We start from the raw sequence: 24,632 nt of genomic DNA on the forward strand, positions 1-24,632 counted from the left end.
CTGCATTGAAAACATTTACAGATTTATTATAGAAATGTGCTGGGTAAATTTCAGGAACATATCTCAAAAATATCCTGAGATATGGTTTGGAACCACTTTTATATCTTCTAAAATCATTTAAAACTAAATTACAATCTGCAATTGAAAGCATTAACAGACATATAGTTATTTTTAATATAATTTTTTTTGTTTAAATTTTTTAAATATTTTTAAACAGATCCTTAAATATGACTTGGAACCACTCGAAAATCATCTTTTAAATCATTCAAATTGCATTGACGGCATTAAGAGAAATATTGTGATATACAATATAATATAATATAATATAATATTGTAATATAAATTGTATAATATAATGAGCTGATATCCGAATTTCATGAAAGTAACTCAAACAGATCATGAGATATGACTTGGAACCCCCTCAGGAATCATTCTTAAAAATCATTCAAACCGCATTAAAGACATTTGCAGATATATTGTGATAATATATGATTGTAATACTCTGCTGTCAAAATTTCATGGAAGTAACTCAAGCAGATCCTTAGAAATAGTTTGAAACCAATCGGAAACCATTTTTGAAATCATGCAAAGTTAAACTACGAACTGTACTGAAGGCATTTAAGGTTATATGATTGGAATAATCTACTGTCCAAATTTAATGGAAGTAACTTGAGCAGATCCTGAGATATCGCTTGAAACCACTCAGAAATCATTCTTAAAAATCATTCAAACCGTATTAAAGGCATTAAAAGATATAGTGTGACATACAATATGATTTTATTAATCTGCTGTCCAAATTTCATGGAAGTAACTTGAGCAGATCCTGAGATATGACTTGGAACCCCTCAGAAATCATTCTTAAAAATCATTCAGTGCTAACATATTCTTTGCTTGCAATTTGATAATCATCAGTCGAATAAATATCGAGCTCTCTTGTTGCTGGGTGTGGAACTCAAATACAATAACGCAAAAGCGTACAATGGCTGTGGCGTTAATGTTAAATGCTCGATTAACGATTTCTTTGGTCCACGCACACAATAAACCGTTACATTAACAACAATGGCTGACCCTGAGCAAAGGGGAGGGGAGGCCCAACCCTCGCGTAGTATATACAAGTGTGAAAAGTGTGGTCAACTTACCCGTTACGGCATGAACAGCATGTTAATCTGGAAGTAGAAAGAGAGAGAGATAGCAGTGAGAAGAGTGATAAGGAAGTAGATCATGAGATTGCTTAACTTGCTGCCCATAAAATGGGGGCTTCAAAAATTTGGGGGATGGAGTTTTAACTGTGGTATCAAGGGGATTTTCGTGGGTAAATTGATGTTGGCTTTATAATCATAAAAAATTCAATTCTCACCAAAATCACACGAAATTTGTTACACAGCATTCGGATGTGGCAGGGGGGAGGGGGCGTGGCGGGGGCGTGGGATTTCGCAAGGGTATTTTGAATGTTTTATGGTTTTGAAAACCGAAATAAAATTCATAAAATCGACGGGAATTCGCGCTTTTTGGGCGCGTTTTCGGCTTTGCGTTTGCGTTCGCTGTGTATATGTGTGTGTGTGTGAGAGTGTGTGTGGCACGGCCATTACCACACTTGCCACTTGCCACTTGCCACATGCCGAATGCTGCACAATCAAACAATAAATCTTTTTGTGTTTTTTTCTTCGCATTTCTGTTTTTTTTTTTTTGGTAATTTTTTTTTTTTTTATTTTTTGTTTTTGCCGTTACACACACTAAGCTCATTTAGATTTATACAGCGCCATCCTTCGCCCACCCCCTCCCCACTTTTCGCACCCCTCGCCACCCCTCTTCACCTCGCACACCAATTCCCTTTGTTCAGTCTCTGATTTCAGCAAACTGTTTGGGGAATTCGCATTTGTGCTGAAAAGTTTTTTGTTTTTTGTATTTCGCAATTGTTGTTGTTGTTGCTGCTGTTTTTGCATTTAACTTTTTTTATGCTTATTTTTTATTATCAGTTCCGCTTTGGTTTCCACTTTTCCACTTGCTTCGATTTTTGTTGGTGGTTTTTTTTTCTTCTTTGTTTGCACTCGAAGTGATTTGAAAAATTATTTCAGGTTTCTTGTTTGCGTTTTCTTTTCTTTTTTGTCATTTGTTGTTGTAAAGTTTATTTTCGATTTAACGCTCTGCACATTATTTGCCTGCGACTGTGTGTGTGTGTGTGTGTGTGTGTGGGATGGGATTAGGCGATTGCTGAGATCTGCGAATCGGATAATGCATCAAGAAGCTTAAGTGTGGCTTTGGTCTGGGCAATTTGTCGATATGCGTGTGTAATAAATATTGCTTGAGTGCAATATAACTAAACGCGAAATTGCCTATCGATTATCTGTGCAATCGATACATCTACTGTATAAATTCGGTGTGAATGTAATTTGATATTGGGGTATATAAAGTTAAAACAGAAAATTGTTAATCTTTAGTTCATCGATAACACTTATTATCGATTACTTAGCTTATCGCTAAGTTGTTATCGATAGCAAGGCTAAGCCAATAGTTTATTGTGCTGCATTTGAAGCTCTTCGAATGCCCTTTTTAATCAATGCCTAGCAATCTGCTCACACTTATCGATTACTTAACTTATCGCTAAGTTGTTATCGATAGCAAGGCTAAGCCAATAGTTTATTGTGCTGCTCACACTTATCGATTACTTAACTTATCGCTAAGTTGTTATCGATAGCAAGGCTAAGCCAATAGTTTATTGTGCCCTTTTTAATCAGTGCCTAGCAATCTGCTCACAAACTATAGACAAAAGCAGCATTAGTTGACCCGACTAGCAAAGCACAAACAAGCTATCGATAACACACATACGCACACGCACACGCATACTAAGCAGAGGGTGAACCGGATGGGGGGAATCATATAAATCCAGAGAGAAAACAAAAGCGCGCATAGGTAAACAATAACAAAACAAAAGGCAAGTCGCATTTGGCCCCATGGGCAACATGTATGTAACTCTCCGATATAATTCATGCTGACAAATTATCGATAAATTTCGAAACAAATAAAGAGCTAACAGAGTCGAAGCATAATGCATTGTTCTAAATAAATGAGAATCCTAATACAAACACAAACACAAATACAAATACAAATGTGACTGCGAATGCGAAACCAAATGAAAATGAAATGTAACTGCAGTTAGAGCAGAGCGATAAAAATGCAGCAGCAAACGACAAACAGCAGCAGCGACAGAGGCAGCGACAGGGGCAGAGGCAGCGCAGCAGCAAAGCGACAGCGACACGAACAACAGATAAACCAATAACGAGCAGCAACAGCAACAACAACAGCGACAACGAGCAACAGGACAAACCACAACAACAAGAACAGTAAAGAGCAGAAGGAGAAGCAGAAGGAGATGGAGAAGCAAGTAGAGCCAAAACTACAAATCCATTGAAAATCGAATCGCACGCAAAATGCAACGCAGCTTTGCAATTGCTTTTTGCTGTCAGTGGAACAAGGCAAGCGGAACTAACCCACCACCTTCCTTCCTCTCTCGCGCTCTCGCACTCTTTGCCATTCCACCCCTTCCCCCCGTGTCCCCCACGATTTTCTGCTCAGCTTGGGGTTAATACTTATTGTCAGGTATATGTTACTATCCGCCATGTCGTGCCATTTATTTGCGCAATATCAGCGATTTCTGTTTACTTTTTTTCTTTCATTCGATTTTTTTTATTTACTATCTCCTTTTCATTTAATACCCTGCAAACGAGCTACGCTGAGGATACTTTTTAGTTGTTATACTTGTTGTATAACATTTAATTATAATTTAAAATTATAATCAATAAATATGCATATCAAATAACAAAAATAACCTAATACAATAAGTAAATAATAAGTAAATATTTATATTACAGAGTATGCTTGTAGTCGACTACTTGCAGCAGTTGCTTGTGTTTCATGCGTAAGAACAGAACAACAACAACAACGAATGCACTGAGGGACATAAAACGGGAATGCAGGAGTGTGGAGCAAAGGGGGGTACAAAAGGGTATCGAGTATCGCCTTGGGAGTGAAAAACGGGCAAAGGAGAATGGGGAGGAGGAGGAGAATATGGTGTCAGTAATAACAATTCCATGAATGCGCAAATGCCAAGCGACGAAACAAATATAGAAAACTGATATCAAAACTAATGGCAAGTGAGCGCAACTTGTGTGTTGTGTATGTGTGTGTGTGTGTCTGTTGTTTGAGTTATGTTCGCGTCTCTTTATAGAGCTAATGATAGCAGTTGTCTGTTTTGGCTCTCCCTTTCCTATTCCTCTGTCTCTGTCTCGCTGTCGCTGTCGTTGTTTGATGTGTGGACGCGCCTTGTCAATTACAGCCAGGTTATAGAATATCTCATATATTCACAGACACACACACACACTTATGTATATATATGCAGTTATATACATATATACATATATAGTTTGCTGTGTCTGGACATATTTCTGCACGCTTTTGGTGCAATCAATTTCAGAACCTGTTGACAACTCAAACGATTTCAATTGCACGCTAAATACTCTATGAAATTCTCAATCAAGTCGAATTAATTAATAAAGCACTTTGACCTAAATCCTAAAAGTTTTAATTCCTTTTAGGAAAATATTCTTACATAAATTTTCTTTCTGATGAATAATTTTGTATAAATAATTACGATTTTTCGTTAATTTTTGTTTTATGACGCTGTTTCTATATTTAAAGTTGTTATTCCAAATTTCAACTGATCTATTTTAAGCAGTATTTAAGCTAAGTTAGGATAATTTTCTTTAAGAGTTGTCATTTCTATTGATACATTTTGTATATTTTCCCTAGTATATAATTCCCTAGTATTTTTCATATTTTTTTCGGCTATTATATTATTCTCTCCTTTAGTTAGGATAATTTTCTTTAAAAGTTGTCATTTTTATTAATAAATTTTGTATATTTTGAAAATAATTCTCTAGTATTTTTCATTTCCTTCGGCTATTATTAAATATTATGCTTTCCCATACCACATAAATTTTTATTTCTTAAAAATTTGTATTCCAAAGACTTTTTAATTACTTTAAAGTTTATGTAAGATAATATTCTTTAAAAATGGTTTCTTTGAACGAAAATTTAATATATTTCCTCCGCTATTAAATTTAACTTTCTTATATCTTTCTAATTTTTATATTTTTTGCTATAAAGTTTTTCTTAGATATTTAATATTTCTATTTTAAAATGATATTGATATCCTTTCACGATTTATGTATAATTTTTTCAAGATTCTTATGATTCAACTGCCACCCTAGGGCAGCGTCTTACTGCTTCAGTAAATATTGACACTAGTCGCAAATGGAGTAGCGAATTCCCTGGTTACATTCACTCACAGTAACGATGCTCGATGCTATTTGGAGTGAGTGTGGCAGTTGCTTTTCTGATTGTTGCAATAAACAAAAGGAGAATGGAAAATGGAAACTGTGACAGTTGTGCTTCAACGTCAACAGCGATTGAAGTATTTGCCATATTGCAACATTGAATACCACCATTTGCAACATGTGGCAAGTAAGTGTGTTTGTGTGCATCATGCATGTTAGTGTCTTTTCATATTTCACATTTTACATTTGATTTTGTTGCATTGCATTTGGCGTTGTCGATTTGATAGTGTTGTTGCCCCAGGGAATGCGATGATTTTGCGTGCAGCAGGTGTAACTACATTCTATACACTAGACTTAGAGTATAATCGAGTTCTAAAGACACATGTAACGCTTCATCCGGCTGTCTGTCTGTCCGTCCGCTTGTTTATAGTCAAATTAAACCCACAGCTATGAAGCTACTTTGTTAAAACTTTGTATAGCTAATTTGTGGAGTAATATTGTAATATTGATGATGCAATCATCATCCGTCGTTCCGTCTGTCCATTTGATTTTATATAGATAACTCTGTTGTTTTCGCAGCTATGTAGCTGAAATTTGGATTTTTTGAGTATAGAGACTAAAGACAGTTAAAAAAACAGCAAACACTCACAAAGAACAGTTTTGTAGGCAGCTTATAACATTACTACTTTTCTAAAACTTTGTATAGCTAATTTGTGGAGTGATATTGTAATATTGATGATGCAATCATCATCCGTCGTTCCGTCTGTCCATTCGATTTTATATAGATAACTCTGTTGTTTTCGCAGCTATGTAGCTGAAATTTGGATTAACAGAGTATAGAGACTAAAGACAGTTAAAAAAACTGCAAACACTCAATAATAACTTTGTATAGTTAACTTGTGGAGTCATATTGTAATATTGATGATACAATCATCATCCGTCGTTCCGTCTGTCCATTTGATTTTATATAGATAACTCTGTTGTTTTCGCAGCTATGTAGCTGAAATTTGGATTAATTGAGTATAGAGACTAAAGACACTTTATAAGAACAGTTTTATAGGCAGCTTATAACATTTGATTGATGAAAGAGTATTTCAAATGCGTTTTCTATGCGCAGTTGCATCATACATTCATATGTGTGTCGGGGCATTGACTTCATTTGGGAAATGGCAGATTATTCTTTTTTGCTGAGCTATCTGCAGCAATGGGCGGAAGTTGTGAGTTGTGTGTGATCTGAATGCGTAGCTGGGAAAAACAACGGCTGGCATTTGTAATTTTCAGCAATTACGTTAGAATGTTAAATGACCGCAGAGTCGAGATAGGAGACAGAGAGAGAGAGGTGAGGAGAGCAAGAGCGTCCACTTTGCTGGAGGGTGTCGTAAATAAATGAAAAGCAAAGCCGTGCTAATTAGTTAAGAGCAGATTTTACCTGCTAACAGATTTGGTAGCACCTTCTGATGGCTTTGCTTATGCTACTCTCTCTCTCTCTCTCTCACACGCTGTGTTGCTGTCTCGTTCGTTGTGCTTTAATCCACTTGAAAGCAGCTGCCGCTTTTGTCGCTTGTCGTTTTGCTTCGTTTTCTTATTTATTTCAGTTGCCAAAAGTGTCAGTGATAAATTTTGTTCATAAGTTTCCTGAGCTTCACTTGCTCCACTGATGAGAAGCGCATAGGGAGGCGCTCTCTTTAAGCCTCCGGCTACAGCTTTAAGCTCCTGCTGTCGCTCTTCCTCTGTTCCTCCCCCTCTTATGCTGTTTGTCTCTCTGGCAACTTTGACAGTTGTCAGAGATGCGAGCGTGGTCAGTCAGCAACAACAGCAGCCTCTAGATTCTGGACTAGGCGATTAACACACAGTCACCATCTCAATCTAAGTCCTTCCCTCCCCTCTCCTTCCCTCCCCACACTCATTCTCAGTCTTATTCTTAGTCGCTGCGAAACTAAACCAAAGTATTCCAATTGCCAAAAGTGCCGTTTTCCTTTTGACCCCTCGTTTCTGTATTTCCTTCTTTTTTTTTCGGTACTGTTGTTGGGTTTCCCTTGGGTCTATGAGCTGCCAACAACTGGCACACACACACACACACACACACACACACATGCACATCAACTAATCGGGTGTTGCGTTTCCTCACGCCCCGAATCAGTTGTGACATTTCCAAGCTCAGCCACTCAGCGCACAACTCACATTCCTCCCCGCCCCCCTCGCTCACCTCGCTCCTACTCTCCACACACACACACACACACACACACAACAAACTCTCTTGGGACGCCGCTCTCTTGGTCATTCAAATACACAGCGATAAAAATTGAGCAATGAATATGCTATAGAAAAAAACAAACATACGAAATTTGTATACTCTACACAGAGAAAAACAGTTCTAAAATCAAAATGTTGGTCTAAAAAGTGTGTCAAGAATTTTGAAAATCTTGATGTAAGATCAAATTTTTATCAAAAACATGTTCACAGATTCTTCATAGACAAAAAGTTCTAAAGTTCAAGATTTTGGTTTTACTACTAAGTATTTTTTTTTTGATCTAAAAAGTCCTTAAGAATCTTAATCTTACGGTTTATAAATTTATGATGTAAGATTTATTTATCATTTACTTTTTATCAATAACATGTTTACAAATTCTTCATAGACAAAAAGTTCGAAAGTTTAAGATTTTGGTCTTGGTACTAAGAATTGTGATCTAAAAAGTGCGTCAAGAATATGGAAAACTTAACGTTAGAAAACACATTTTGATTTCAAGAACATTTGATATAAGAATCAAGTTCTTATTTAGAACAAGAAAAATTGTTGTTTTAAGACAAAAATCTTAATATAAGATCAAAAAAATATTACCGGACGGTAACATAAACTGAAGAACTGAAAACGCTAATAAAATAATAAGTCAATACTAAAATTGCATTGTAATCTCTCTTCGATTTTTGTTTCAGTTTCCAATTTCGCTCAGAATTTGAACCCAAGACCTTCTCTCTTAGACTTCAATGAAGAATGATTCGTGAAAGTTCGACTAAATGAGCTATGAACAAAAAAATACTCAAAGCTAGATAAAAACTTCATAGGATAACAGAATACTCTAACCGAAATCTAGTATTTTTGGGACCTATTTTGAAATTTTTTATATTTTTGTGACTAATGTTCTTAGTTTTAAGAATTTATTCTTGAAGTGGTCTTATTTGAAGAACACAATTATTAAGATGAATGTTCTTGATTGTAGAAACAGATTATATGTTGATATTACACATTAACTCCCTCTAGTCTGTTGTCTTTTAAGGCAAATGCTTAAAGTTCAAATTAAATCTTGCACTCTAAACGTTTAAACAATAATAATGATTTCATTTTTGAATTCTCAAAATTTCAGCATAGTCCATTTACTTCATTTCTAGAGTTTTGAGTTGTAAATCTGAATTCCGAAATATTTAAGCATGCTTTTTGAGAAAAAAACAAAAAAAAAGCAGCGCTAATTTCACGGCTTCCCCAACACATTGGAATTTCTTTCGTTATACTCGTATTCGGCAAATTTCAGAGGGATCGAAGGACTCGTTTAGCTGCCATGACCAACTGCCTTTGTGTATGTGTATTTTTTTTGTTTTGCTGTTGTTTGGTATAATTGTGCCTCATATGCTCGCTGTCATTGTGAGTGCGTGTTGCAAGGCTCATCACGTAGGCCGAGTGTTGCTGCCCTGCCCCTTGGGGCAAGGGCAACACACACAAATGGTGACAGCCACATGGCTCCCACTTGAATACCCGGTCGTCGTTTCTGTTTGTTTGTGGCCAAGAGATTCGATTCGACGCGACCAACAGTTGCCATCCCACGCTCGTTCCTCCTCTCCCCCGCGCTCCCGTCATGCCTTTTGCCTTGGCATCAGGCACATGTCAAGTTGGCAACTCAACGCACTGGATTCTGACTCTTACTCTGACTCTCCTCTCTTTTTTGTTTTGCACATCGCCTCATCCTCTTTATCGCACTTTGTGTGTTCCCCTCCTTTGACTCGGGTAGGAAGCAAGCGTCGTTGTGCAACGCCTCGTGTTGGTTCCTGTCAAATTTCATTTCCACTTTTTCACTGCTCTTAAATAATATTTATTTTTACGCTCGTTTCACTCTTTTATTTTTTTTTTAAGCAACGTTATACCCTGCACTGTCAACGGTCAAGGGGTAGCTTTGAATATTTCTTTATAACTTGTCATTTTTGTTTATTTTCCGAAATAATAAGCCCAAGCTTATGCTTCAAGTTTTAAAATAAATACACGAAGAGAACAAAATGTAGATTGAAAAAACTTTTTCCATCTCAAAAAGAACAATCTTGAAATAAGATTTTTAGGTGTAAACAATCTTAAATCAAGATTTTTATGCTAAATTTGCATTTTAAGATTAAAAACATTTGATTTTAAGATTAAAATCTAGATTCGAGAATGTTTTATTCTTGATTGAAAAGTAGAGTGCAAAATTTGAATTTAAAGATAAAGGTTTTTTTTTTAGATTTTCAATCTTGATTTAAGATTTAAGATTTTTTGGTTCAATTTTGACATATTTGATTCAAGATTTTATTCTTGATTTTAACACTTTTTTTTTCTTTTTGTGTATAAATCAATTTCAACTTTGTTTTTACAGAGTAACTTCCAGTCGTGTTGCTAGCTGTGATACTTTTGTTCGTGTCTCTTGTGCGCTTATTTTTAATCGCTTTGCCGGAATTTAATAATTTTAAGTGAAAACAAAAGCCTTATGGATCGGCCTTTAATGATTTCGTTTGAAGCGCTTTTTGCACCTGAGCTCAGGCTGCATTTGTATCTCAAATTTCAGCTCGATTGGCTGCGCTGCCAATCGCCAAATTAAACTCCTGGGGAGGGAGAACGAGGCGAGGAATTTGATGTGCTTTTTGTGTTGAGCAAGTCGAGTCGAGTTCGCTGCTCTACTTAAGTGTGTGAATGTGTCTGTCTCTGAGCTTGAGCTTACTCACACTATAGTTGCTCGGTTATTGTCTACATTTCATTTGAAACATGCATTTATCGGCTATTGTTTAGAACAAGAATAAAAAATCTAAATACATGTATGTATGTTCATATAACAATAATAAAATCAAAAGCCTGCGGCATTTTCAACAAAGAATTCAATAAACAATTTTCAGGCGGAGATTTCAACTCCCTCTCTTTCCCTCACTCTCTTCCTTTCTCTCTCTTTTTCTCTGTGTGTTCTGAGCTTATAAGCAATCATATGTAGATGTTATACACTTATGCCCTCTAGTCTGTTGTCTCTAGCCCGTTGAGTCGCAGCTTTTAGTCTCAGACATTGTCTCGCATCGTTTTGGGAAAAGTTTGCTGCATACGCTGCGTATACGCAACGCAACGTCAGCTTAAGATTCAATTTCACCTCTTAAGTGTTCTTTAAACCCTCAAGAATTGCAGTTTAGTTTCTAGCTCTTTAACTTTTCGCCTTGATTTTAATATTATATGATTTTATTGGATATCAGATACAAAATGTAAAAGTTATATAAGTTATTTTGTGTGGGAAAAAACTGCTTTGGCTGACAATTTGGTATATTTTGCACTCTATGGTATATTTGAGTGTTGAACTATATAAAAATACCAAAAAAACAATGACGATAAAAATAACAATTTCGATTACAATTACGATTATTATCGATAACGACAAAATTGACATCGATTATAAAAGAGATATAAAAATACCAAAAAAAAAACAAACAATAACGATAAATAAAACAATTTCGATTACAATTACGATTATTATCGATAACGATAACATTGACATCGATTATTAGCAGATATCAATTGATACAGAGTAAAAGTAAGTTAAGCAAATGAGAAGCGAACACAATTAAATTGTAATTAATTTTCAATTCATTTTGAATTATAATTGTGTAAAGAAAAAAACCAAAAGAGCGATAACAATAACGATAAAAATAACAATCACGATGACGATTATTAAGAAGCAATCGCAATGAATTGAGCCAATTTAAATTGATATAAAGCCAACAAATAAGTTATGCCTTTTGCCCTGCCATTCTTTTCCTTTTCTGTCTCTTCGCATTTCCCTCGCTGTGATGCAAAAAAACAGAAAAGAAATTACATTTTTCTTTAGAAAATCCCATGAACAATACGTTCAGCACGTGCGTGGCAAGCAAATGATGCAAACAGTGGCAACCATCAGACTTCTCCCTTCTGACTCTCATTTTTTTCTCTGTGCCTTCCTCGCTCGCCGAAGCAATTATCTGACAAGCTGACCATAAAAATGCTCAATTACAACATCACGAGTTAACCAACATACGTCAGACACTTCCTCGTCCCCCTTTCCCTTTACCATATCAGTCTAGTCTACCTCAATAACTTGTGAATTTGCCTCTCTGAGTTCATCGATTGGTCTAATAAACAATGCTTGAGGTGCGGCAAAAAAAAACCTAAGAATATAAAGCGAAGTAGTTAATGCTTAGACTGCGATATACCCTGTACTTAATCCATGCTAAAGATTCTCAAACCTAGCTTGATAAAAATGCAACTCTATAATTTTACAAGGTATAATAATATAAAGTATAATTTAGTCGATATTAGTTGACTTATGTGGCAAATGCAGTCCAACTCTATAATTTTACAGGGTATACTCTATATTTTTGAACTATTTTTTTACTATGTATTGGTAATAAGCCAATTCTATAATATTACAGGGTATATTCTAGTCAATGTAAGTTTTATTATATAGCAAATGCACTCCAACTCTATAATTTTACAGGGTATACTCTATATTTTTGAACATCCGACACTATATTTTTACAGGGTATAGTATACCCTGCAAAAATGCAACTTTATAATGTTATAAAGTATAATAAGAGTCGATTTTAGTTGACTTATGTAGCAAATGCAGTCCAACTCTATAATTTTACAGGGTATACTCTATATTTTTGAACATCCGACTCTATATTTTTACAGGGTATACTATGTATTGCTAATAAACAAATTCTATATTATTACAGGGTAAAGTCTAGTCAATATAAGTTTTATTATGTGGCAAATGCAGTCCAACTCTATAATTTTACAGGATATACTTAATCATGGTAAAAGACTTACCCTGTAATTTTACAGGGTATAGTCTACGTTGGTAAAACAGCAACTGCATAATTTTACAGGGTATATTCTAGTTAATATTAGTGTAATTATATAATAAATACAGTTATATTTTGTATAGCAAACAACTATATTTACAAAAATTGAGTTTTACAGGGTATCACAACAACAACAACAACAACAAAGAACAACAGCTGACAAGCACTTTGTGTAGGTGTATGTGTGTGTGTGTGTGTGCATTTCGTAATCGAAACTGATGAAAAGGCTAACAAACAAAAATCGAAACGAAAAACTGTTCCCAATTTCAATTTCAATTTCAATTTGAATTTGAATTGAAATCAGCTACAGAAATCAGAGCACTCAATTGGCGTTACACACTTACACACTTACACACACACACACACACACACACTCTCACATGCACATACACCTACACTCACACACACACACTCACTTGAGCACAGAAAATGCAAGTAAACTATGTAGAGTTGGAAATGCAAAAAAGCATTTAAATGGTCCGAAAAACAGGACAACAGAGCAAGCGAGTGCAGGAAAAGGGAGCAGCTGAGGAAGGGGAGAAAGATGTGGTGCAAAAGTAAGAGGAGAAAGGCAATAGAAGAGTAAGCGAGGTATTGTCTGTGTGTGTGTGTGTGTGTGTGTGTGTGGAACCTGGGAGACAATTTAATGCCGGAAATAGTTTTTCAAGCTATGCCTACAGAGCTGAACAGAAGTTTAGGGGTGGGTATTTAGAGCGAGACGAGGGGGTGGGTTCGTTGCTAGGGGTACAACTGTTGTTGGGCTGTGTGACTGCAAAATAAATTTACTAATAAAATGCCAAATATTTTCGACCATGCCCTAAAATGTGGGCAGCACAGAAAAAGGTTATTCAATGGCATCTCAACTCGACTTTAATGTGTCTGTGTGTGTGTGTAAAGGGGCAAACAACATTTTGTAATGAACATATTTTAAATGCATGCCACGCACCGGAATAACAACAACAACAACATTGGCAACAACAATTTTGGGTGTTCAAATGAATCTGAAAATGAGCGTAATTTAGGCTTTGACCTTGCCAACTTTTCCCTTTACAGTACATTTTTGCGAAGCTCAGAGAAGGGGCGAGGAACGAGGGAGAGAGGGAGAGGGGAGAGCTAGGAATGGAGTCATAAAACATTTTGTTGTCTGTCTTCGCTGAGAACGATTTCAGCTGCCAAAAGCAAAACACAAAAATGCACAGAAGGAGCAGCGAAGAGAGAGAGAGAGAGAGAGAGAGAGAGAGAGAGAGAGAGAGAGAGAAAGTGAGAGTGGGAGATGGCAACAGGCGGCAAGGTCATGTGAAAGAATCGAAACCAAACCGGACCTCAAGACGAGACGTGTGAATGATGTGCACAACAACAACAACAAAAACAACACGAAAAAGGAAGAAAAAAAAAAACAGAAAAGATCAAAGCAATCGATATGCTGTAAAGGGACGCGAGAGAGAGAGAGGGGTAAACGAGGCAAACAAAAGGGGCGCAAAAATGGGCAAAAAATAAAGGAAGCATGGCAAAAAACAGTAAAGAACAAAAACACAAAATAACACAACACAACAAAAATAGCAAGGAAATCGAAAAAGAAATCCCAAACTCATGTTCCATAGAAATGCAGATAAGCAGCTGAATAACTTGAAGCAGACCAAGCGCAAAATATTTCCATATCACGAACACAACTTAAAGCTTTAAACAAATATCCATAGAAACTGAATGGCTAAGATACTATTGGGAGTTGAGATGGCACAGAATGAAAATGAAAGGAAGCACAATAAACTATAAGCAAAGCATCTGCAAATAAAGATGATTTATCTACACTTTTCAAATAACTCATAATAGCTGAAATTTCAGCTTGATAGCTACACTGGAGACTTAGTTCACTTAGACTAGTTGCCCAATATTATAGTTTTTGTACAGCAAATAAAACTGATTTATCTACACTTTTCAAATAACTGATAATAGCTGAAATTTCAGCTTGATAGCTACACTGGAGACTTAGTTCACTTAGACTAGTTGCCCAATATTATAGTTTTTATACAGGAAACCATCTGCAAATAAAACTGTTTTATTTAAACTTTTTAAATAGCCGATTATAGCTGAAATTTCAGCTTGGTAACTACATAGAACACTCAGTTCTCTTAGAGTAGTTTCACAATATTATACCTTTTCTCTTAGGATTCTTGATAACTTCATTTCAATTGCGTTTTATCCAAACTTAAGCTTATTAATTTTCCTCTTCACTTAGATTGCATAGCTTCTCATTAAATTGAATCAAATTTGCAATGAAATACTATTTTATCATATATTATTTAAAATACTTTTATTTAATCGCGGGTTCAAAAAACAAGAATGTGTAATTATTCATATCTGGCGACAATTCGCGCATTCCCATTAAATTGCAGAGTATTTACAAAGTGCGCAGCTGTAAGCTGTTTTTTTTCGTATAGTGCGTAATTAGCATTCTTGGAATAGGGATTTTGATTGAGATGTTGTTGCCATGTCAATCATAACTGATGGCAATCAATAAATATTTGCTGTTATTTATTGCATGCATATTCTTTTAATTACACAATCGCCATCTCGCCCTCTCACTCGCTCACTCTCCTGTTCTCTCTGTCTTCAAGGAATGGCAATTCAACATCAAAGACATTTGACCCCCATAGTGGAGGAGGAGAATAAGAAGGAAAAGAGCAGCAAAAAAAACGAAGAAACTGAAACTATGAAAGATACTTGGGGGCATGAATTAATTTAAAGCTAAATGCGAAAAGCAGCAACAACAACGATAACAACAACACAATAAATTGGGAAAATCTTTTTGGCCAACGGCGCAAACAACAAAATGGGAGAAAAAGCAAAGTGCCAACAAAGGGAAATCAGAAGAAGCAACAGACTGATGATAGAAGAGGAGGGCAGAAGTTCTGAGCTGGCAATTGGATGATATTTCCCAAATCGAATGGAATGATTGAAGAACTTTGTAAAGTGCATAACGAAGGAAAGAGTCCAACAAAAATGCAAACAAAACAAAAAAAAATACACAGCTGAAAAATGTTAAAATAAATGAAGAATGCACAGAAATAAATTAAATATGTTTATATAATAAATGTAGTGAATTTAATTTATACTACAAAAATTAATAAGCGCAGTAATATTCTAAAATAGCACGCTCATATTTGTATAACAGCTTGCATAAAATATAACACATATCAAAGCGACTCCATGTGTTACGCAGTTATAACAGTTCACTAACACACCAAATGCAAAAGAAACGAACCGCAATTAGCTAAAGACTGCCAAAAGCTAGCTCTCCTGCTCTAACCACTACACGCCAAATATAAGATGCTAAAACTAATGCTCTATGCACTGCCAGTCTTAGAGTGGCGAGAGTGCGAGCGAGAGACCATATTAAAAGTTCACACTGAAGTGGAGTAAGGAAATTTTAAAGTTTTGTTGCCTGCCATTTTTGCTTCTCATTCTGTTTCTGCTTCTACACTTTGTGTGCATGTTATTTTTTTTTTTCTTTTGCGAAGTTTTTTGGGGGCGCAATTAAAAGCAAAGTGCTGCTTCGAAAATATACATACATACATATATAATGCGATATCAGAGTGTAAGCAATGATGTACTATGACGCCATATAAAAAGTTTCGTAGAGAAAGAAACTTACCAGCTGTTTTGGCTGCTGCAGCGACGCTGACGTTGGCGTTGACGCTGACGCTGACGTTCGATTGAATTCAACGCGTACAATATTGACGCTGACGTAGGGACGAAGTTTATGGCGATGACTTTTTTTTTTTTTGCACGTAGTTGTTGCTGTGCTTTTTGTTTTGCTGCTCACTTTCAACTTTGACCGTTAGCTGGCGACACAAACAACGTTGATGGCTTCGATGATGGCAATCTGTGTGAATACAATAAAGAAAAAAGAAAAAAAACGAGTTGAAAATTGTGCATTGTATATATTCGATAAAATTGGCGTTAAATTGCATTGGAAATTGCGTTTATTGTGCATGTTTTAATTAGCTTTCGCTGCGTTCGTTGATTGCATATTTCAACGTTAAAAATTGCAAAATATTCACCCCCTCCTTCTGCTCCACCTCCTCCTTCTCACCGTGCTTCTCTTCTTTCTCTTGCTGCTGCTTCTTCTCTTCACACGAATTGCCATTTTTCACTTTGCTTAATTTTCACACACACACATTAAATTAATATTTTCACGCGCTTCACGATTCGATTCGATTCGATTAGAAATAAAAGCGATTAAACAGAATGCAAATGCAAATGCAAATTAAATGAAACGAAATTCAATTTATTTTTTTTCAACTTTGGGCCAGCCGACGACGCCGACGACGCCGCCTGCGCAGCAGCTGCCCCGTAACTACTTGAAACTTGTTGATGACTTTGGCGCTTTGCAATTTGCAAGCAGTGCACTTGAGTGCAACTGTTAAAGCTCGCTCATTAGGCGCCTAATCGACTCGCACAAGTGACACAAGTGAGCGGAGAGAGAGAGAGTGAGAGCGTTCAAGAAGAGCGAAGAAGGAGCATGCACGGCAGAAGCAAAACTTGCTGCTGTGTTTGTGTTGTGTTGTTGTGACCATTGCCTTACCGCGTGCATTCAGTCACTGGACATGAGATGAAGCGACGACGAAAACGACAACGACAACGACAGCGAGAACAACAACAACGGCGACAAAGCGACAGACGTTTCACGTTACGTGTTGATTGGCAGCCACAGCCAATTAAATGCTCTCTGTTCGAACGTGTGAGCGGTACAGCAAACATGGGTTGACTTAGAATGCGTGACCATGTATTTCTTTCCCTCTCTCCCTCTGTCTTTCTAGTGTGCAGCTGCTGCTGTGCGTGTGCGTGTGCGTGTGTGTGTGTAAGTGCAATACAATGGCAAATATTATGCAGCTGCGTATGTTTCGCCAACCCCCCCGCCTCTTAGCAGCTGCTGCTGCTGCTGTTGCATTTCGTTTTTCGTATTTTTGCCATGTTACGAATATGCAATGTCAGCAGCTGCGCTAGCAACAACAAGAGGAGGACAAAAACAATGCCTACTCCACAATCACCCCATGGGCAAAACGAACAACAACAACAGCGACGATATGCGACTGTGGTCAGTATTTTTGCTCTCGCTCTAGCATCATGTTTAGGCAGAGGTTTGCTTCACTCCACTTTAGGCAAACAATATTTCGTTTCCCTCGCTCGCTCGCTTTGTGGTTGCCTTTTGCTTTGCGGTTTTTCGCTGTTGGTTCTTAAATGAACAACAACAGCAACAACAACAGTTAAATGCGAGCCATTAGAAATCGAAACGGATGGTAGTTAAGATTTGACGTTGAAGATTTCAACTTAACGATTGTACGTACGCCACAAATTAATTTCACTACCAGCAACAACAAGAGAAGGTATCTCACATGCTCTATGACATTTGTGACGCAAGCGAACACAATTTATTTCCCATAACCAAAGATCATAATCTACTACCCCCAACTAACTATGTGAACTCGGCTTCTAGTCGCACAATTTCAATGAAAATTTGTACAACTGCGTCTTGAGATGCCAGCTGCGCTGTGTGTGAAAATCGTGAAGATAATGTGAGAATATTGTAAGTTATTTCGAATACTGTCCTGTTAGTGTATTAAGATTTCGAGTTGTGGCAAAGTTAATGGCTTTGCTCTTGAACTTAATCTGGTTTCATTCTCGTATAGAACTAATTTCAAGTCTTACTTCATGTCGTGCAGCGCAACTTTACGTGCTTTTCTTCTGTTTTGCTTTTTATTAGCTTGCCGATTGCTTAAAGTAAAGTATTTTTGTTCTTTTTTTTTTTGAAGTATGAGTTCTTTGTTGAACACATTCGCCTGGTAAATATATCGCAACTTTAATCTCAAATGCCTTTAAAGACTGTGATCTTTTTTACTCTTTCGTGGAATTTCATGTTTTGCACTCTTTCACTGCTTAACTAACTTCATTACACGGTCTCTTCTTGTTTACACTGTGTGTATTTTCCTCTTCTATTGCTTGCAACATATTTTCAGCATCGTTCGAGAGTTTTCTTTGTCTGCAGCATGCTGCACACCTTTGTCTGTCAGAGAGAGTGCAACATTGTTGCAACATCGCAATACCTCACCCTCTCTGTGTGTGTGTGTGTGTCTCGATGATGTCAATGCCAGCGGGTCAGAGATAAAGTTAGCGATAGAGCGCAAAGCAAAGCAGAACTGCATAAATCGCTGTGTGTCGATGTGACCAGACCCTAGGCCAGACAGACAGAGTTGCACTGCTCACAATGTTTACACTGCATCTATTTTACAGCCCCTCTTTCGGCTCTACACTTCACGTCGGTTCCAGCTTCTACTTCTACTTCTACTTCTACCTTGTGCCTGTCTCTCTGTCCATCTTTCGCTTTCGTAATTGCTTATGCAAATTTCACAGCTGCAAGTATCCGGAACCAGGCGGAGGGACACAGCCCGAACCGAACCGATCCGACCCTCCCAAAATTACCCATCCTACACCTAGTAGTGACTTGCTCGCTCCACTTTGGGGGCTGCAACTATACGGAGCCAAGAGTTAAGACACAACACAAGCCGACCCGACCCCCACAACCTTACCAATCCTACACCTAGTAGCAACTTGCTCTCTCTACTTTAGAGGCTTGCGTTGAGTCCCCCTGCAAGTATTCGGAACCGGGAGGAGAGACACTACCTGAACCGACCCGACCCTCCCAACATTACCCATCCTACACCTAGTAGCGACTTGCTCCCTACACTTTGGAGGCTTGCGATGAGTTCCCCTGAACCAGGAGGAGAAGTACAACCCAAACCGACCCGACCCTCCCCATCTTACTAACACTACACCTGGTAGAGACTTGCTCCCTACACTTTGGAGGCTTGCGTTGAGTCCCCCCAGCAAGTATTTGGAACCAGGAGGAGATACACCACTCGACTCCGCACGACCCTCCCAACATTACCAATCCTACACCTAGTAGCAACCTCCTTCCTACACTTTGGGGGCGGCAAGTATCCGGAACCGGGAGAAGAGACACTACCCAAACCGACCCGACCCTCCCAACCTTACCAACCCTACACTTTGGGGGCTTGCTTTGAGTCCCCTGCGCTTGCTTGCAAAGTATACCTTGTTGCCTTCATACACTTATCCTCTTCCTGTTGCACCCCTCCGAAAAGAGGTGAAAAGAAACCCAATGCCAAAGCCAAACCCTTCCAAGTCCCCCCAAGTTTACCCCACCGGCTGGTTTTCTTGGCTCTCAGCTCCGCTTCTCACGCGCATTTTCATTGTCAACGTTGTCGTCAGTTTGTTGCAGTCATTTGCATAGCGACTTTTGTTTGGCAGCACGAAATGCATTTGCCGCCAGCCTCCCCGCCCCTACCACACCACCAAACACACACACACACACACTTAGCAGTGAAGCTTACGCTGTAATTTTTAATGTGCAAAACAAATACAAATTAAAGCAATGTAAATAAAAGCGTATGGCGAGTGCTGGGGCTAAAAATTAAAATAAATTCCAAGTTGCAATGTTTTGTGGCAGCAAGGTATGTAGGTGGCAGGCACGAGTATGTGTGTGTGTGTGTGTGTTTGTGTGTAAGTGTGTGACAAAAGCCAGCAGCTTCCTCTGGCCAAACTCGAATCGCAGCTACGTGAAATTTGCATAATAAAATGTGCTGGCCACACTGTTTGCCTGTGTGTGTGTGTGTGTTTGTGTGTTGCAATTTTATAGGGTGCACTCGAAGGGTACATCAGGGTGTGTCTATATAACCATAAAAATTCCTTGTTCTTGCCACAAAAAGTTGCACATTCTACACAATCGAAATGTGTTTCGTTTCATTTTTATGCATTTCTTTTTTTTTCGTTGATGTCAAATTCCATTTGTCGAATGTGAGTGTTTCAAATGTGCGAATGAATGCGTCCTTCGCTAGATGAATACTGTGTGAATGTCATATGAATGCACCATGAATACGTTGCATATTCATGCAGTCGAGTAGTAGAAAAAATATCACTTCGGGAGTGGAATTATGGAAATAGTTCTTCACATAAAAACTTTTCTTTTCTTAGCTTCTAAGGTTTTCTCTACTTATTTATTGTTTTGTCAATCTTAGAGTATTCGCTAGTCGTTCACACTCGCTGCTTTCCAGTTCCTCTCAAAGTGTGCCCTATCGCGGCCATCAAACTGTAAAGTTTGCGAGCCATTGTAAATTGTCAGTTCGGTCAGTTGCTTTGCATAAATTGCAAAAAGCGTCTGCTACGAGTGTGAGAGAGAGAAAGAGACAGGAGAGAGTAGGTGGGAGGCAGTTGCAGCTGGCATTCGTTAGTTGCCACAAGTTGCAGTTGCAGTTGCTGTTGCAACTCCTCAAACTCGACTCGAAATCATTTTGTTTGCTGCATTTCATTTGCTTGTTTGCTTTTGCGCCTAACGGCAATTTTATTTGGGGCTGTGTGTGTGGACAAGGGGGCGTGGCAGCACTGAGTGGGCCTTGCAACGCGTGGGCTGAGCATTGCAGCTGCCCCACAACAACAGCAGCAACAGCCACAACTTGATTTATGGCCAACGGGCGTTGCATGAATTGCTTCGCGGATCTTTTGGCCTCTTCTTTTGCCACCCGAATTTGGGGGCAAGAGCATGCTGCATGCCGCTTGAGGCGAGTGCTATGCAAAGCATGAAGCAGCGCTTTTTTACACTCTTATTCACAGGCAGTGTTAGAAAAAGTAGAGATATTTAATTATATCATAGGTAGAGAGAGAACTTGAGCTACAGAAGTCATTGGGTTAAAGACATTTCAGCGACAAAATGGCGATAAAAACTGAAACAGAGTTTGAAGCAAGTTGGCAGCTCCTTAGCGCACTTTTATTACCTGTCTTACAAATGAAGAAGTCAGCAACAAGAGCGCAACACTGATTACTCTCGAGCTAGAAAGTCAACAATGTAGTCGCCATCGTAAACTTTGGCTTAGGTTACCACTCAAAGTGAGGTTAAGGTGAACCGGCGCTTCAAATGAAAAGCTGCCAACTGATTGAAAAGTTGCCCAAACGACAGCGGAAGCAGCTAATTCTCACATAAAAAGTGTGTGTGTGAAAAGCGCACTAGAAACAAGCAAATTACGGCTATAAGTTGATTGAGTGGTACCGACTAGGAAGGCTGAAATAAGTAAACTACAGTCACAAGTTAGTTGGCAGAGGAGGTCGGTAGAGTTAGAAAGGCTGAATGAAGTAAAAGTAAAGTATAGAATAGCGGGTAGATCTAGGAAGACTGAAATGATTAAACTACAGTCACAAGTTAGTTGGGAGAGGAGGTCGGTAGAGTTGGGAAGGCTGAATTAAGTAATCTATAGAATGGCGGGTAGAAGGCTGAAATGAGTAAACTACAGTCACAAGTTAGTTGGGAGAGGGGGTCGGTAGAGTTAGGAAGGCCGAATTAAGTAATCTATAGAATGGCGGGTAGATCTAGGAAGGCTGAATTAAGTAATCTATAGAATGGCGGGTAGATCTAGGAGGGCTGAAATGAGTAAGCTACAGTCACAAGTTAGTGGGGAGTGGAGGTCGGTAGAGTTAGGAAGGCCGAATTAAGTAATCTATAGCATAGCGGGTAGATCTAGGAAGGCTGTGGCTTAGTTTAAGTAGCGAGTGCTGTATTAAAGTTACATGTAAGTAAAGAATTTACGAGTCGGGTCATTAATCGGTAGTACCACAAGGTAGTAGTCTATTATTGCGATTTCATAGTTTGCTGTATTGATTTTAGCCTCTATTATGCTGCATTTTCCGCAGCAACTTTTAATTGCTCTACAAATTTCAAGAGAATTTGATTTAAATGAGGCTAAAAATTACTGCGAGGCAGGTAGAGCTAGGAAGGCTGTTTGCTTAAGTTTGAGTATCGAATGTCATATCAAAGTTTGAAGATGTAAGAAAAGTATTTACCAAGACGTAGTCTATATCGATTTTACCACCTATTATATTACATTTCCCGGCAGCAACTTTTAATTGCGTTGCAAATTTCAAGAAAATTAGTTATAAATGAGGTTAAATTCGAGTATAGTATATGGTAAGTTTAATAGCATTGTGCCTAACTGGCCACTCAATAAATTTGTTGTTAGAGACGGAGAGAGAGAGAGAGAGAGAGAGAGGGAGAGAGAGAGACGTGGGTCAGACGATAGACAGCAATTTTGGAGCTAAGTTCATAATTTTGCATGCAATATCCTGGCCCAGAATGCAACCCGAATGTCCGATGGATGGCAGCTGTTGCCAACACCTAACCAAAGAGGGGATTGACACGACTGAAATAGTTAGGTTAGGGTCCGCACCCAAGGGAGTTAAGCTGAAGTTTGGGTCTGTGTTTTGGAGTTGATTGCATATGAAATTAGCCAAAGATTGCCGACACACATGCGTTTTAAGCTGGCTGTGGGGGGGGGGAGTGGGAAGTGAAGGAGGGAAACAGGGAGGCAGCTTGGTCTATTTTGTGGGGCATTGCAATCAGTTAAACAATGTTGCATATTAACAGGCAGCCAGCCAAAGCACACGCCACTTTGGGGTATTTCAACAGAGGACAACAAAACCAAAGGATGGAAAGGGAAGCGAGGGGGCAGTCTCGGCTGGTCAGGGCAATTCCCAGCCAATCTGAACCGTAGCCACGTCGGGGGCCCGCCCGCAATGTCTGTGCATAAATAAGGCATAAATAACCGACAGGCAGTCAGTCAGGGAGGTGGTCAAAGGGGGAGGGGAGGGGCACACACACATACACCAACAAATGGCCGCTCGTTGGGCTAATTAAAACACTTGATGGCCTCTTTCAACGAAAGCGCCACCTGTCGTCCAGGGACGTCGAACGGCTGTCGAAAAATTTACCAAACTCTGCGAGTTCTGTGTTGTAAATTGCAAATTTTCATATGTCCCCAAGCGGCCAAGCGTTGCTTTTGTGTTATTTAGAAGTTCTACCCATAAACCCGACACGCCTCTCCTCTCCTTTCTCTCCCTACACAGAACGCCCCTTAACGCCTACGTCGAGAGGTGGGCGTGAACGGTTTATTGACAGTTTGTTGAGGTGACAAAAGCAACAGACATTTTGTACCCCTTAAGAGGAGAGAGGTTTGTGTTGTTCCCATTTCGAGGTCTGCAAATAATTTATTGATATCAAGTGTTATTAATTATGATGCCCATTTAAGTTCGATGTTTTGGTTTTAGCGATTCGAGGTTTCTCAAATGCGGTGTCCTATTTGAGAGGTCCTTAATATCCTTCCAGTTCATTATGTTATCCTATCTGGCAACTATTTTGAGTGGCTGTTTGAATGCAAAGCACTTAAGTACGAGTTTAATTAGCACATCTTAAGAAGGAGCTTTTAATTTGTAAATAATTTTTAGGGAATTATGCTTAGGGAAAATATATTGTTTGAGCTCAAGTAACCTGCTATAGAAATAAATGACCTTCCCTAACATGTTAACAAAATAATCATAATAGAATAATAATTATATCATTTTAAATACATATTCGGTTTTTTTAAATGTTTCCTAATCTTTTAAGCAAAAACTAACTTTAATATAATTTAAAATTTTTGAATAAAAATCAAATATCAATCAAGATTTAATTTCTTTGCACAATTTGTAATATTTTTATGGAGTCTAGAAAGATATAGAAAAATAATAAATAAAATCTGTTTAAAGACTATAGATTAATGTAGTTTAAAGTGAAAAATTTAGCTATAGACTTATGTAGTATAATGTCTAAAGACTAATGATATATCTATTCCTTTTTCCTAATATGCTTAAAAGATTAAGGAACATTTTTCAGCGAAAATCAAATAAATTTTGAAATGATATAATTATTAATCAATATTTAATTTCTTTACACAATTTGTGATATTTCTGTGGAGTCTATTATTGCGATATTTATTTAATTTTTACAAAACAATACTATTATTTAGTGCTAAGTAATAAAAAGGTAATAATAAAGTTGTAATCGATTTAAGTGCTCTGCTTTTGTTGCAACAACATTTTAAAGGTATTTCTAAAGTACATTTTATATATGTGCTGTCTGATCTGTATTTTGGAAAAGCCAAAGCTAAAATAAATAGCAACTCCTCACTTAAGTTGGAGTAGCAATCCTGAACGCCAGATGGCGCTATACGCAAACATTTCGGTTGTCTGAGCATGAGTGTGTTTTGCTTGCATTCGAAAGTGTGTGTGTGTGTGTGTGTGTGTGTGTGT

The 24,632-nt window shown here is 38.0% G+C and overlaps 1 protein-coding gene across 2 annotated transcripts in view; it reads right to left on the reverse strand.

Moving 5' to 3' along the window:
• LOC132795173 (uncharacterized) overlaps window positions 1-24,632 on the reverse strand; it is a 240,473-nt gene that overhangs the window by 36,974 nt on the left and 178,867 nt on the right. Inside the window, exons 1-3 of one of the 2 annotated variants that reach the window (XM_060805731.1) lie at window positions 16,540-16,746; window positions 16,099-16,329; window positions 1,140-1,166 (exon numbers count right to left, since the gene is read on the reverse strand). The gene's annotated coding sequence lies outside the window, so the exon portion shown is untranslated. Of the gene's footprint in view, window positions 1-1,139; window positions 1,167-16,098; window positions 16,330-16,539; window positions 16,747-24,632 lie in introns of those variants that run through there. The other variant, XM_060805730.1, reaches the window with a different exon arrangement.

This window comes from Drosophila nasuta, chromosome X, assembly GCF_023558535.2.
Source record: "Drosophila nasuta strain 15112-1781.00 chromosome X, ASM2355853v1, whole genome shotgun sequence".
Lineage (NCBI taxonomy): Eukaryota > Metazoa > Arthropoda > Insecta > Diptera > Drosophilidae > Drosophila > Drosophila nasuta.